The sequence below is a fragment of the Lemur catta genome, chromosome 1 (genome assembly GCF_020740605.2).
Source record: "Lemur catta isolate mLemCat1 chromosome 1, mLemCat1.pri, whole genome shotgun sequence".
NCBI lineage: Eukaryota > Metazoa > Chordata > Mammalia > Primates > Lemuridae > Lemur > Lemur catta.
In genome coordinates this window covers 52,677,940-52,691,602 of record NC_059128.1, presented here as the reverse complement: position 1 = coordinate 52,691,602, position 13,663 = coordinate 52,677,940, and the positions used below count along the sequence as shown (strand labels likewise).

General features: G+C 40.7%; 1 pseudogene; it reads right to left on the bottom strand.

The window, feature by feature from the left end:
- Positions 1 to 12,747: 12,747 nt before the first annotated feature.
- On the bottom strand, positions 12,748 to 13,216 carry LOC123649833 (annotated as a pseudogene).
- Positions 13,217 to 13,663: the final 447 nt, after the last annotated feature.

Genomic DNA, 13,663 nt, shown 5'->3' with positions numbered 1-13,663 from the left:
AAATTGATATTGGGGGAAAAAGATTGTGTGCGTGTGTGTGTGTGGGGGGGGGTGATTATAGTGCTTATATATGAAAGAGAGCTAAATTCTTATCTTCTGAATAAATGATGTCAGATAATAATGCCTGTAACTGAAAGTTATTAATAACATTAATATTCTAAGAATGTTATTTAGAAATTGGAAGCAAACACGAAAAGCCAGCAAAAACCAATTCAGGGAGTAAGAAATTTGAAATGCATTGTGGGCCTAATGTTTTTCATAACAAACTTGTATAAGTCTTAAATGATGTAATATGTAACTCTACTAAAAAAACCCTAAATTAAAAAGAAAATGAAATTGTGAGAGTAGACGGAGACTTGATAGATCCAAGAGATATAATATTAGAAGTCCTAGGAGGTTCCAAAAAAAAGAGAGAGAGAGAAATGGTAAAAACTCATATTAGAAGAAAGACCTAAGTCTGAAACTTGGAAAGTACCCCACTCCCTCATCCAATCCAAGTTTTAGTTAGGACTGATGAGAAAAACCAGATAATAGGCATGTTCCTATAAAAGTTTCAACTTCCAAAGGTAATGATAAAATTTTATGGAATTCCAGATAGAAAAAAACAAGTTACTGGCAAAGTACAAAGAGTCAGGTGGACATTGAATTTCATATGTGCAACTCTGGAGAATGGAAGATGCTGAAATAATGTCAATAGACTAGAAAATTATACCCATGCAAATCAAAACTACAGTGAGATATCATCTCACCCCCCGTTAAAATCGCTTTTATCAAAAAGGCAATAACGAATGATGGTGAGGATGTGGAGAAAGGGGAACCCTAGAACACTGATGGTGGGAATGTAAATTAATGCAACCACTATGTAGAATAGTATGGGGGTTCCTCAAAAAACTTAAAATAGAATTAAATTGCTGCCATATAAACCAGCAATCCCACTGCTGGGTATATATCCAAAGGAGGGAATTCAGTATATCGAAAAGATGCCTGCACACCCATGTTTGCTGCAGCACTATTCACAATAGCCAAGATATAGAATCAACCTAAATGTTCATCAACAAGTGAATGGATAAAGAAATTGTGGTATATATGCACAATGGAATATTATATAGCCAGAAAAAAGAATGAAATCCTGCCATTTGCAACAACGTGGATGGAACTGAAGAGCATTATGTTAAGTGAAATAATCCAAGCACAGAAAGACAAATCTCACATGTTCTTACTCATATGTGGGAGCTAAATATTAAAAGCAATTGATCTCATGGAGACAGGAAGTAGAGTAACAGTTACCAGAGTCTGGGAAGGGTAACAGGGAGAGGAGATAAAGTGGGGAGAGTTAATGGCCACAAAAATATAGTTAGATAGAATGAACAATATTTGATAGGACAACACAGTGACTGTAATCAACAATAAGTTAGGATATACTTTAAAAGAGTGGAATTGGAATGTTCCTAACACAAATGTTAAATGCCTGAGGTGATGTATACCCCAATTTCCCTGATTTGATTAATTCACAATGTATGCCTGTATCAAAACATCACATGTACCCTAGGAAGATAGACAACTATTATGTACCCATAATAATTAAAAATTAAAAATTATACCCATGAATCCTAAGCTACCAGTCACCTCTCAGGGAGAAAGATGTTTGCAGATCTATGAGATTCAGAGATTAGAGAAATCTTGAGAAAACATACCAACCAACAAAAGGGTTTGAAGAGTGATATGTGTAGATGAAAAAGAGAGGAAGAATGGTAAGCAGTGAAGTTAGCAGTATACACAATTTTCTATCTCAGTCTTAATGACTTGACTAACTTGCAAATGTTTAAGTTCTAAAGAGGTATTCTTTTGTTTCTCTAGCTTTCAATTGGAAAACTTTCAAACAAATAGAAAATTCAAAAGACTGTTACCTAGTTTCACCAATTTCTCTGGAGATAATTTCTTTTCTAATTCAGGAATGCTACTTCTTTGGGAATGGCTCATTCCAGAGCAGGAAAAGTAGAAGGTAAGCCTGTGTTATTTTTACATGCCAGAAAGCAAGGAAATGCTTAGATCAATGGGGACATGTCAAAAGAGCAGAGAGCGCATTCGGGACATTGACTGGGGAGTGCTTTTGGAGAAAACATGTATAAGGGAATGAATAAAGCAGGATTGTCAGAAGGAGAAGTTGAACTATAATGCAGTTCATCTTCTGCATGGGGAGCTCTGGACATAGGATGACCCTTCAGAGTTGTCCTGAATTGAGGCAAAGGGCCCTTGTACCCCATTTGGACCAGTCATTTCATGTGAGCGTCCCCTGGAGTAGGGGCATACGCTTGTGTGAGGAAGCTCCTTTCATCAAGAGCAATTCCCGGGGAGATGCCAGTTGTGAGCTGCCACATGCAGCATTCTTGCAGCTGGAGAAGAGTGCCTTGCTCCTGAAGTACATCTGAGCAATCCCTACCATCCTTCACTTGCTTCATATAATATATCACCCTATCTGGGAACAGCTTCTCTAGGAATCTGTTTGGTCTCTCTTGCTGGAAATACAAGAGGAAGGTAAATAGGACTTGTTCTAGTCTCTTTCACTACAGTTGGTCTTGGGGCCACAAATAATACTCCTTGTCTCCTCTTGCTACCAGTTCTAAATTTCCCCTTACCCTTGGCTAACTGCTCTACTGGTCTAGCAGCTTACCTGTTGGGTCATTGAGGCTCATGCCACCGTGCTCTCCTCAGGCTATGACTGTAGAATTTGTCCATTTGCTATCAAATTTGGGCAAAGGAGTATGAAGAAATACCCTTCATATATACCCTTGATATCACAAACAAAAACATTTACTACCTGGGTGATAAAAATTTGCTTTATTGTCACTGTGTGACAAAAGCCTCTTCCTGATGATCAAGATCAATTACCCCTGTCCTGATGATGACTCCTTTTCTTGCCCTCTGGTCTCTTGGCCTAAGGTGCATGAAGTGACCAGGTGGAAGTTGAAAGAGTTTACAGAGTTACACCCCAAAATATGACTCCTATATAGAAAATATTTTGAATTAAAGGCCCTTAAAGATCAATAGGTCATTGGAAGGGAGATTCTCTGTATCTGCATAAACCAGTCAGAACCTTCAAAAAGAACAATTGACTTCCCTTCTCCTCCCTGTTATCTCAATATATTGCAGGAAACAAGATCAAGAATGCAACCATACCTGGCCCAAATTATTTTAAATATAATACCTGTCAGATTAATTTATAAGTCAATCTGTTTCTCCCCATCCATTCATTCTTCTAAGTATCTATTCATCCTCCCTAACAACCATCTATTGCCCCTAAACATAATAACCTATATTCCTCATCTCCCTCTCCCCTCTAAAAGGAGGTTATATAAATTTCTGGACCCCACTGGTTTATTGGGTAATCACTCTGATTCTCCCTGTAAGCAAGGTAAATAAGTATCTTTCTCTTATTAATCTACCTCCTTATGAGTCGATCGAAACTTCTGGGCAAAGGAGAAGTTTCCCCTCACCCTGACGGTTTGGCATAGCTGGTAGGATCTTCCAAGCCGCTCTACTCTTCTGAAATCTGCAGTGAGGAGAATCTGGACTTGATCAGCCAGTAACACAGTAAGATACCTTAACTTACCAGCCAGTCTCCCGGCTTTCCTGTGTCTCTCCGTTGGCTCTGGTTGAGCAGATGGTAAAGATTATTGTCTCTTTTGCCTTTCCAAATTTAAGATTAATGAGAGAAAATGTTTTGTGAGTAGTCTTGGTATAGCAACTCCGGTATTTTTTTCAGTACTTTGTGGTATGAATATTCATATTGTCTAATTCCCTGTCCTCTCAGAAATAGCCTTTTGTTGTTGCTTTCCTTTGTGGTTGTCTTTCTGTGTTGTTTTGGCATAAAGAGGGTTACTATAGGGTAGAACACAGGCCTAGAACCCCTATAAGCCCATAGTTTGAGCCAGCCCTGCAGACTAGTTATATGTTTCTGACTAGACTTGTGTCTGTTAAGGCAAACTTGGCTGCAGGTCTTTGGGGAAAAAAAAAAAAAAGAAAAACCATATGAGGATCCTCTCTCATCCTATTACATGTCCCTGAGCTCATTTTGTGACTGAGTGGGAATTTTCTCCTCAGTCTCCACCATCCGCAGGGTGTGTTTTTTCGGGAACACACCAGACGGCCAGTCTGAAAAAAAAATTGGGAGTCAGAGACATGTAAGCAGCACCCTCTGTACCAAATATGTCCAGCTCTAGGGGAGTCTTTGTCTTAAAAGGTCCCATCCTATTTTAAGTCTAATTCTGAGAGTGAATTTTTGGAAATCGTGGGAACTGCCTCCTCTATGCCCTCTCCAGGAACACTCTAAACCTGGAAAATGACCACCTGGGCTTTCTATCAAGAGACTTATTGCATTGAATCCTTTTGGAATAAATATACCATTGAAAATTCTAATTATTGATTGCCAAAACAAGAATCCTTTAAATTAAAAGACTTCTAAATTAAATATATATATATACATAAATTTTAGATACCTTCTATTCTAAATTATTGCCTTATTTGTATTAATAGAGAAATTAGATGAAAAGAAAGACACATAATGTTGTGGCTATCCTAAAAAATTATCTTGACAAAATTAAAGAGCAAAATCTGACATAAAAGGGGGGAAAAAAACCCCTCTATACTGCCTTCGCAGGAGCAACAATAAAAGCCAATTCACTCTGTAGCCTACTGGTTAAAAGTTCTGTGCTTGCACTTCAGCAGCCTAGGTTTGATACCTAGACAGGGAATACCTATTCTGGTTTGATATTTGTGTAACTTACACCATTTATTGAATCTTTTCTGTGCACAGCTTTTGATTTCATGTATTCTGTGGCGGCAAATGGGGCTTTTAGACATTTATGTATAAATGATCAGCTGAAAAGCTGGGACCCTAGAAAATATGGCTGGACAAAAATTGTGGGTTACACCTTGTTTATGGCTATGGAGATTTTCTTTGAGCTGTTTTTGTGGTTTCTTTGGATCTCGTAAAAACTAGTCTCTACCTCTTTGGAGACATCTCTTGCTTCCTTGATTAAGTTATAACCTTGATTAAGGCTTATTGGTTTCACTTAAAAGAGTACTTTGGTTGAAAAGTTCAAAAGCAAAAATATCAGCTTTTTGTCCTGGCTAAAGTTTGCTCCATTTATCTTCACTCCATTTTCTGTACATCTCTTTCTCTTTTCTGTCTATGAATCTTCGTCAACCATGCTGCAGCACTGGGGTCTCTCTGAACCTGTTCTGATTCAGCTGCCCAATTCATGAATCGCTCTTTGCTCAATTAAACTCTATTGAAATTTAGTTTGTCAGAAGTGGCTTCCAAAGTGGAGCTCCCAGAGACCCTCAGGAGCACTGAGAGTCCAAGTGAGGTACTTGCCAGATCCATTGTGTCCCTTGCTCTCTCACTGCAACTGGGGCTAGTGGGTAAATTCTTTTTCAGATTCCAAAGCTCCACAGATTTGTATTTTGAGCTCTCTGAGTTTGTTTGAGCAAATTTTTGATCTAAACTGGGTTCAGAAGTCATGACAGAAATGAAAATAGGTCTGGGATCAGATTGGATCTGATAATTGTAAGGTTTCTTTGAAGTAGCCGGCGCCAGAGAAAGAAAGATGAGCAGAGTTGAAAGGGATAAATAAAGAGGCTTTATTGGAGTGCTCCCGGGTGGGGGTAACGAGTCCGAGAGAGGGACCCAGGGGTGGGGGTAACGAGTCCGAGAGAGGGATCTGGGCGTGCCTCACAGGACCCACGGAGTGGTACCAGAGAGGCTGCCCGGCCCAGAAGTCTGAATGGGTTTATATAGGTTCTTAGGACTGGGGGATGGGAGTTTCATCGGCCAGGAGATGGTGTGAGGAGTGAGGAATTTCTTTGTTTCAGCTTTGGGGTGGGTATTGAGGGATAGGAGGGACTTCTTCTTTTTTCCATTAGGGAAGGGAGGGGTACCTGCCACCAGCCTTACAATAATTAGCTTAGATCCAGTTGGAGGCCTCAAATGTCTGACTGGGTCAGGTAAAAACTAGCAGTAAATGGCAATGCCACAGTGGGTATGAACTCCAGCTTTTAGGAATTCACAGAGATTTCTGTGTTCTAACTCCTTGTTCCTTTTTCATCTGTAAGGAAAAATCATTGCCTAAGTTGACCATGTGTTACCGAAATGGCCACTTGTCCATGAGGCCAAAGAAGAACGAGGACAAGAGGTTTTAGGAGGAAGGAAACAGAGTTTACTTTGCTAATAAAGGAGGAGATATGGTTGACTTTCTCATCTCAAAATCCCAAATTTCCTGAACATAGGCAGAAATACAGAGATTTTTAAAGGGAGGATTCTGGGCTTCAGGCAATTACTGTGGTTAACTATTCTGATCATCCCATTTCTGCCAAAAACAAAGCCTGTGAACTCTGCCAACTGCCCACGTGGGGGGCTGGCCCACCTGGGAGTTTTAACAAAAGACTTAACTTGCCTGGGGGATGTAAGCCAGGCTATGGTTCCCAAAAGAATGGAGGAAGTTTTCCAGGCCATTCCCTCTGTTACATATGGAGATCTGAGAACCAAAGCCATGATTCAAGGTAAAAATAGGATCCTTAATTTCTGAAGAACTGAATACTCTACTACACTTACCTATACATGTATAAGTATTAGGCTCTGGATCAGTAAATGCTAATAGAAATGGAAAAATCTTACTAAAGGCAAATTGTTGCCTACCTGATAATTGCTTAAAACAATAAGATAGGTAACTAAAAGACTGATAGTTTGAATAAAAATAGTAATATTTAAGAGCCAGCACATAAAAATTTTTTATAAGAGCTATAACATCTGCTTTCATCTGTATGTCTATGTGTCTATATATGTTATGTGTATGTGATATTTTACTACTGAAATATATAAAAGAGCTCTTATTAATTAGGTTAAAAATAAATGCTTAAATTAAATATTTTATCAAGAAGATAGAAACTAATTCAAATGCCTTTTAGTTCATGTAGCTTTAATAATACAGTGATTGACCTCTGCTCAACTTTCTTTCTGAATCTACTGCACCCTGATTCACAATTTCTCTTTACATTCGACTTCAGAGAGAGACAATTAACATGGACCCAAATATCTCAGAGATGCTATGAGTCTCCTTCAATATTCTCTCAAATCCTCAAAGCTGATTTAGACTCCATAACCTTTACCAGCGATCCACTCTTGTGCGGTACATTGATGATCTTTTGCTCTATAAACAGGGTGCCCTCTTAGACTCCCTTATTCTGTCAATGACTAGCTGAATGAGGCCATAATGTCTCTAGGTCTAAACTCCAGTGGGTACCGACAACTGTTATGTTAGAACCGGTTTCCCTCGGCCCCAGAAACAGAGAGGCAGAGTCACCGAGGCTGCAAAAGGTAAAGGAATTTACTGGCTTGCTCGAGCTAGGGTCCAAGTCCCAGAGCACCAACACAGTGGCCTCTCCACGAACCAGGACCCCGCCCTGGGTAAAACTAAGCTTTTATACTTTCCAGTGGGTTACATACGCTGGGCACACCATCCCCCCTCCCTCCCTCAGTTCATTTGTTCCTTCAAGACTGGCTGACCGTCGGCTCCTGATTGGTTGGTTCCATGGTCGTGTTAACTCCTGATTGGTCCGCTCCAGGTCTCCGGATCCTCCGGTGGTCATCGGCCTCATTTCAGGGAAGGGGAGGGCCCCCGTCGGGGAAACCGAAACTTAGGCCTACTCCAGGAAGCCTAGCCTGTCATGGAGTTACTTTTGCTCTTACAGTTTCTTAGTGTAAGGCTGGTGGCAGGCACCCCTCCCCTCCCTAATGGAAAAAGAAGCCCCTCCTACTCGTCCATACCCACCCTAAAGCTGAAACAATGAAATTCCTCACTCTTCCCGCGGAAACCTTCCCTCCAGAGAAACTCCTATTCCCCACCCCTAAAAAGGTATATAGACCCAACCAGACTTCTGGGCGGGGCAGCTTCTCTGGTTCCACTCGTGGGACCATGAGGCTCGCCCAGGCCCCTCTCTTGGGACCCGTTACCCCCACCCGGGAGCACCCCAATAAAGCCTCTTTACTTATCCCTTTTAACTCTGCTCGTCTTTCTTTCTCTGGCGCCGGCCACTTCGTTCTTAAAACCTTACACTTAGGAGATAAAATATCTCAGGGCACTCAAAAGCTCACCCCAAAGCACCTTGAGTCAATTTTGTCATAGCCCTCATGAGAGCTTGCATATTGGCAAAAGGAAAAGCTGAAACTATTTACACAGACTCCAAATATGCCTTTGGAGTCTGCCATGAAGTTGGCACAATTTGGAAATCTCATGATTTCTTAACTTCTGTTGATACCTCTATTGCCAATGGGCCTATAATTGCTGTGCTATTATGAGTTATTCATCTTCATTCTAAGATTGCTATTGTTCATTGCCCAGCCCATGCTAAGGAAAAGGATCCTGTATCCTTAGTGTTAGAAATGACCTGTGGTGCTGTTTAGAAAATAGTCAGACATTGCAAATTGTCTTGGCAAGGCAAAATCTTTCTGATCAGTTGCCTAGTGGCAACAAGCGCAGCCAACCAGCCTGTGCTACCGGGGGTTCCTCACCTTTTTATCCCTAACACAGACTCATGGCTGTGTCTCATTCTATTGGCCAGGATTTTGACTGCACAATCTTGTTCTTACCCGATGGCTAAGGTGTGTTTCTACCCGATACTTTGGCAGAAAAGATCAAGCCAAGGTTATCTCCCCCTACACTAGGAAATGATAGAACTGACAGGGCTGCTAAACATGAAGCAAAAAATGGCCCTCCTATGCTTTTTCCACTCAGTTTATTATTACCCTATCCTTATCCGTGTCTGATACTGTTAATCATCAGGCTAATGCCCCACAATCCAAAAAGGATAAATAGATACAAAAGGGTGCTAAACAGTTATTAGACTTACTATATTTTGGGCCAAACAGACTCCTTGTGACCCCTTTTCTTTTAACTTTTTGGTTTATACTTATCTCCCATCAGATGGGACATAGTACCAATGGGGGATAAATTATATATATCGTTGGCACTACCCTAGTATCTATCAAATCTCTGACCAAATTATTTCCCAGTTCACTATTTGTAATTCTTACCAAATCTCTGGAGGAAACTAACACTCTCCAGGAAGTCCCCAAAGGCCCCCATGTGGCACTCCAAATTGTTTTTATAGATTTACCTCTACCTTTATGCTTTTCTCACTGTTTGGTTACTGTTTGTGTGTTTAGTAGATGGACTAAATGCTATCCAACTAGGATAGCATTCCACAACAGTGGTAAAGAAATTATTAACTGAGAGTATTACTTGTTTTGGTATTCCTTTACAGATTGAGTCAGATCAAGGGACTCATTTTACAGCAGAAAAAAGACAACTTGCTTGCAAAGCCTCTGGGGTACTTATTAAAATTGCATACCCCATATCATCCCTAATCCTTAGGGCAAGTGGAATGTAAAAATCTAGACATAGACAGGACTTTGGGAAAATCTGTCAAGCCATGGGACTTAAATGGGCAGAAGCATTACCTTTGGCCTTACCTTTTTACCTTGTAAAAATCTGGAAAACTCTAAATAAGAGAAATGAATTAACCCCTTTTGAAATAGTATTTAGTCATCCCCTGCCTACTAGCACCTCTAAACCTTCTATTCCTGTGCTGATTGGACACTATGGGGATTTAAGTGAACAATTTGATATCATGACTAGCTATATACACATACTAATATGCTTGGAGCATATCATCGACAGGTGAAAGGAGTCTCGCCTCCACCGACAAACTTGCCACCCTTTTTGACCAAGAGATCATGTGTACACCAAAGTTTTTATAATAACGCTGATATTTTTATTGTGTGTGGTGATAATGTATACAAGTGGTTCCCATGTAGATGGTCAAGATGCCATGGACTTGGTTATCTGACACCCTCTGTTTGCAGGTTCTCTACTTTAAATGCCAGCCAAATTACAACTTGGGCTCTTTCATTCATAAAGTGGTACCACACAAACGTACTAGATGCAATATTATAAAAAGCCCACTTGTATATCATAATTCTAAGTTCTATTTGGTGCTCAGGACTCTTTTCCTGGCATTTGGAACTTATGAGATTGAAAAGATAGTTTTGAACCTCTCCATGGTAGTAGAACAAGAGTTAAGTATCACTGTGCAAGCATTTGGAGCACTTCAGTTAGAAGTCAACAGTGTAGCCTCTGTTCTATTTCAAAACCACTGCAACCTGGATGCTCTGACAGCCCAATAGGGAGGAGCTTGCACAATTATTGGTGAAAAATGCTGTTTCTATGGAAACTGCTCAGGGCAAGTAGAGACTGATCTATACCTCTTTTAAGACAAGATAAATATTCTCCATCAGATTAATGATTGGGAGACTGGATTAATGGGGTGTGGGAAAATGTGCTTAGATCTGTTCTTTTCTACTTACTCTAATCTATGCTCTTGTCTCCCTTTTCAGATCTCTTATTACTTGACTACTAACCTGGTTTCTCTCCACAGCCACTGACTCAGCTTTTTAAAATTTTTATTTATTTTTATCTTTTTTTATTTCATCATATTATGGGGGTGTAAATGTTTAGGTTACATATATTGCCTGTGTCCCACCTGACTCAGAGCTTCAAGCATGCCCATCCCCCAGGTGGTGCATACTGCATTCATTAGGTGTGAATATACCCATCTCCCCACCTGCCTGACACCCGATGAATGTTACTACTCTATGTGTACATAAGTCCTGATCAACTAATACCAATTTGATGGTGAGAACATGTGGTTTTTGTTTTTCCATTCTTGTGGATACTTAGTAGAATGGGCTCCAGTTCTATCAAGGATATACCAGAGGTGCTAGATCACCATTGTTTTTTGTGGCTATGACTCAGCTTTTAATTTGTGAAACTTCTAGGGAAGTTCCAGACAAGGGGAATGAGGAACTCAGGAAGTTTCACCCAAAAATATGACTCCTTGGTATAAAGAATATTTTGAATTAAAGGCCCTTAGAGATCAATAGGCCCTTGGAAGGGGCTTTCCCTGTATCTGAATAAATCAGATGACCCACAAAAAAGAATAATTGACTTCCTTTCCCCTTCCTGTTATCTCAATATATTGCAGAAAACAAGATTGAGAATGCAACCAGACCTGGCCCCAATCATTTTAAATATAATACCTGTCTCTCAGGTTAATTTGCAAGTCAATCTGTCCGCCCCCCCCCATGCATTCATTCTCCCAAGTATCTATTCATCCTCCCTAGCAACCATTTATTGTCCCTAAACAGAATTACTTATATTCCTCATCTTCTCCTTCCTAAGAGGAAGTTATATAAATTTCTGGACCCCACTGTAATACTGGATAATCACTCTGTGATTCTCCCTGTGTGCACGGTAAATAAATCTTCTTCTGTTATTAATTTGCCTTATTATGAGTTGATCTTTCACCTAACCTTCCAAGGTGAAGGGGAAGTTTCCCCTCATCTCCACATGGTTATAACTTAGAGTTTAATAGACTGTGTCACTTGGTGGGACCAGGATCTCTAGATTCATAGAACCTATCATTGCAAGTATGAGAAATATAAATTGCTAAGTAGATCACTGGGAATGACAGCAAGTGGAGCTATTTCTGCTTCTCCCTTTGTTTCCTGGCTGCATGTATTTTACCTATTGCAGATTTGGGCACCATATAATGGTTATTGATTGAGGGTAAAACTGTATCCTGGAGAAGGGCACCTTATCCTCACATGTTATCATCTTCAAGGGAGTGTCTCAGACATGCCCTCAGAATGTTTTTTCATTGCTCTATCAGGCTAGTGGCTTCCAGATTTTGCAGCATGTGATGGGACCAGTGGATCTCATGGTCATATGCTCACATTCCCTCTGCTATAGAGTCCCTTGATCTGAAGCAATGTTATGTGGGATATGGTTAAAGTGAACCAGAAATGCAAGCCCTCAGACAGTGGTGCTAGCTAAGGATATACAGGCAGGAAAGGCAAATCCATGCTGTAATTTGTGTTGATTCTTGTCAAAGTGAATCACTGCCCCTTCCAGAGTGGTCCAATGTAATCCATTTACCACCAACTGTCTGATCGATCTCTTTGAGGGAATATGTGATATTGAGGGGTCAGCTTTGGTCTCTGTTACTGGCAGTTTGAATAATCTGCACTAGCATAGAAGTAGCTAGTTCAACATTGGTGAGAGGGCACCTATACTCTTGGGCTCATGCCTGGCCTCTGTTCTGTTACCAGGGCTGCTTTGTCCATTGTACCAGCATTAAGGTGGCCAATGACAGAGGCTGGATGATTTCTTTCCTTTTTTTTAATAGCAATTAAGAATTTTTTAATTTTGTTTTTTAAAAAGACAATTTTTTTAGGGAAGTTTTAGGTTCACAGTAAAATTAAGCACAAAGTACAGAGAGTTCCCATGTACCTGGCCCCCATATACATATACAGTCTCCCCTACTAGCAGCATCCCCTATCAGAGTGGTATGGTACATTTGCTACAGTCTATCAATGTCACCCAAAGTCTGTAATTTATATTAGGTTCACTTTTGGTGTTGTACATTCTGTAGGTTTTGAAAAATGTACATGTAATGACATGTATTTGCCATCATACACCATCATAGTATCAAACAGAATAGTTGTTTTTTTTTTTTCCTCCTGCCTCAGGTATATTTGTACAAATAGCACAGGAGGATCCCAGCCCCATGCAGACACCAGCCCAGGGTTCACACCAGTCCTTCTGTCCTCATGTTGGTAGACTAAGGCCTCTACTCTGGAGCCTTCGTGGGGGCCTGGGCACTTTTTGGAGCCTGAGCTGGAACTGAAGCTGGAGCTGCAGCTAAAACCACAGACTGGACCTTGGTTTGATCCTTGGCCTCTGGCAGGCAGGGCCTGAGACCCTTGGCCACGTGCGCATGAGCAGCTTCCCAAGGTTGGGGTGGGCAATATAGGAAAGTCAACTGAGCTTGTGGCTCATGCCCTTTGGGATCTTGGCGTTAACTTCCTTGGGCTTTACAAGGCCTTGATAGCTTCAGCATGTGCTTTCATGGTCTTGGTGGTGTTGGCCTGCATCTCCTTCAGGCTCCTCTTGTGCTTCTTGGCAAAGCATATATTCCTCAGGAACCTCAGGTCTACCCCCTTAAGAGATTCATGTCTTTGTGATCAGGGTTTGTTGATGCCATTTCTGTGCCACTTTTGGGACTGGTTGTGTGTAGTGTGGTTCTTGGACTTGGCCATGTGTACACCATAACCTGAGGCTGCCAAAAAGCCTGGACCAGAAGAGAAAAGCCAAACAGAATAGTTTCACTGCCCTAAAAATCTTAGGTGCTCCATGTATTTATCCCTCCCTCCCCTGGGAGGAAGCAGAACCTCTGGCAACCACTGATCTTTTTACTGTCTCCATAATTTTGCCTTTTCTAGAATGTCATATAGTCAGATATAATTTTTGTTTCCATTCTTTTCTTTTCCTTTTTTAAAAAAATTGAAAATATTAAGTGTGTACAAATGTTTTTGTTACATGGATACCTTGTATAATGCTTATGGTGGGGCTTTTGGTCTGCTCATCACCAGAATAGTGTTCATTGTACCCAATAGGTAAGTTTTTATCCCATATTTCCCCTCCCACCATCCCCCTTCTTGGTTTCCAATGATCTTTATATCTCTTTGCGCCTGTGTGTACCCATT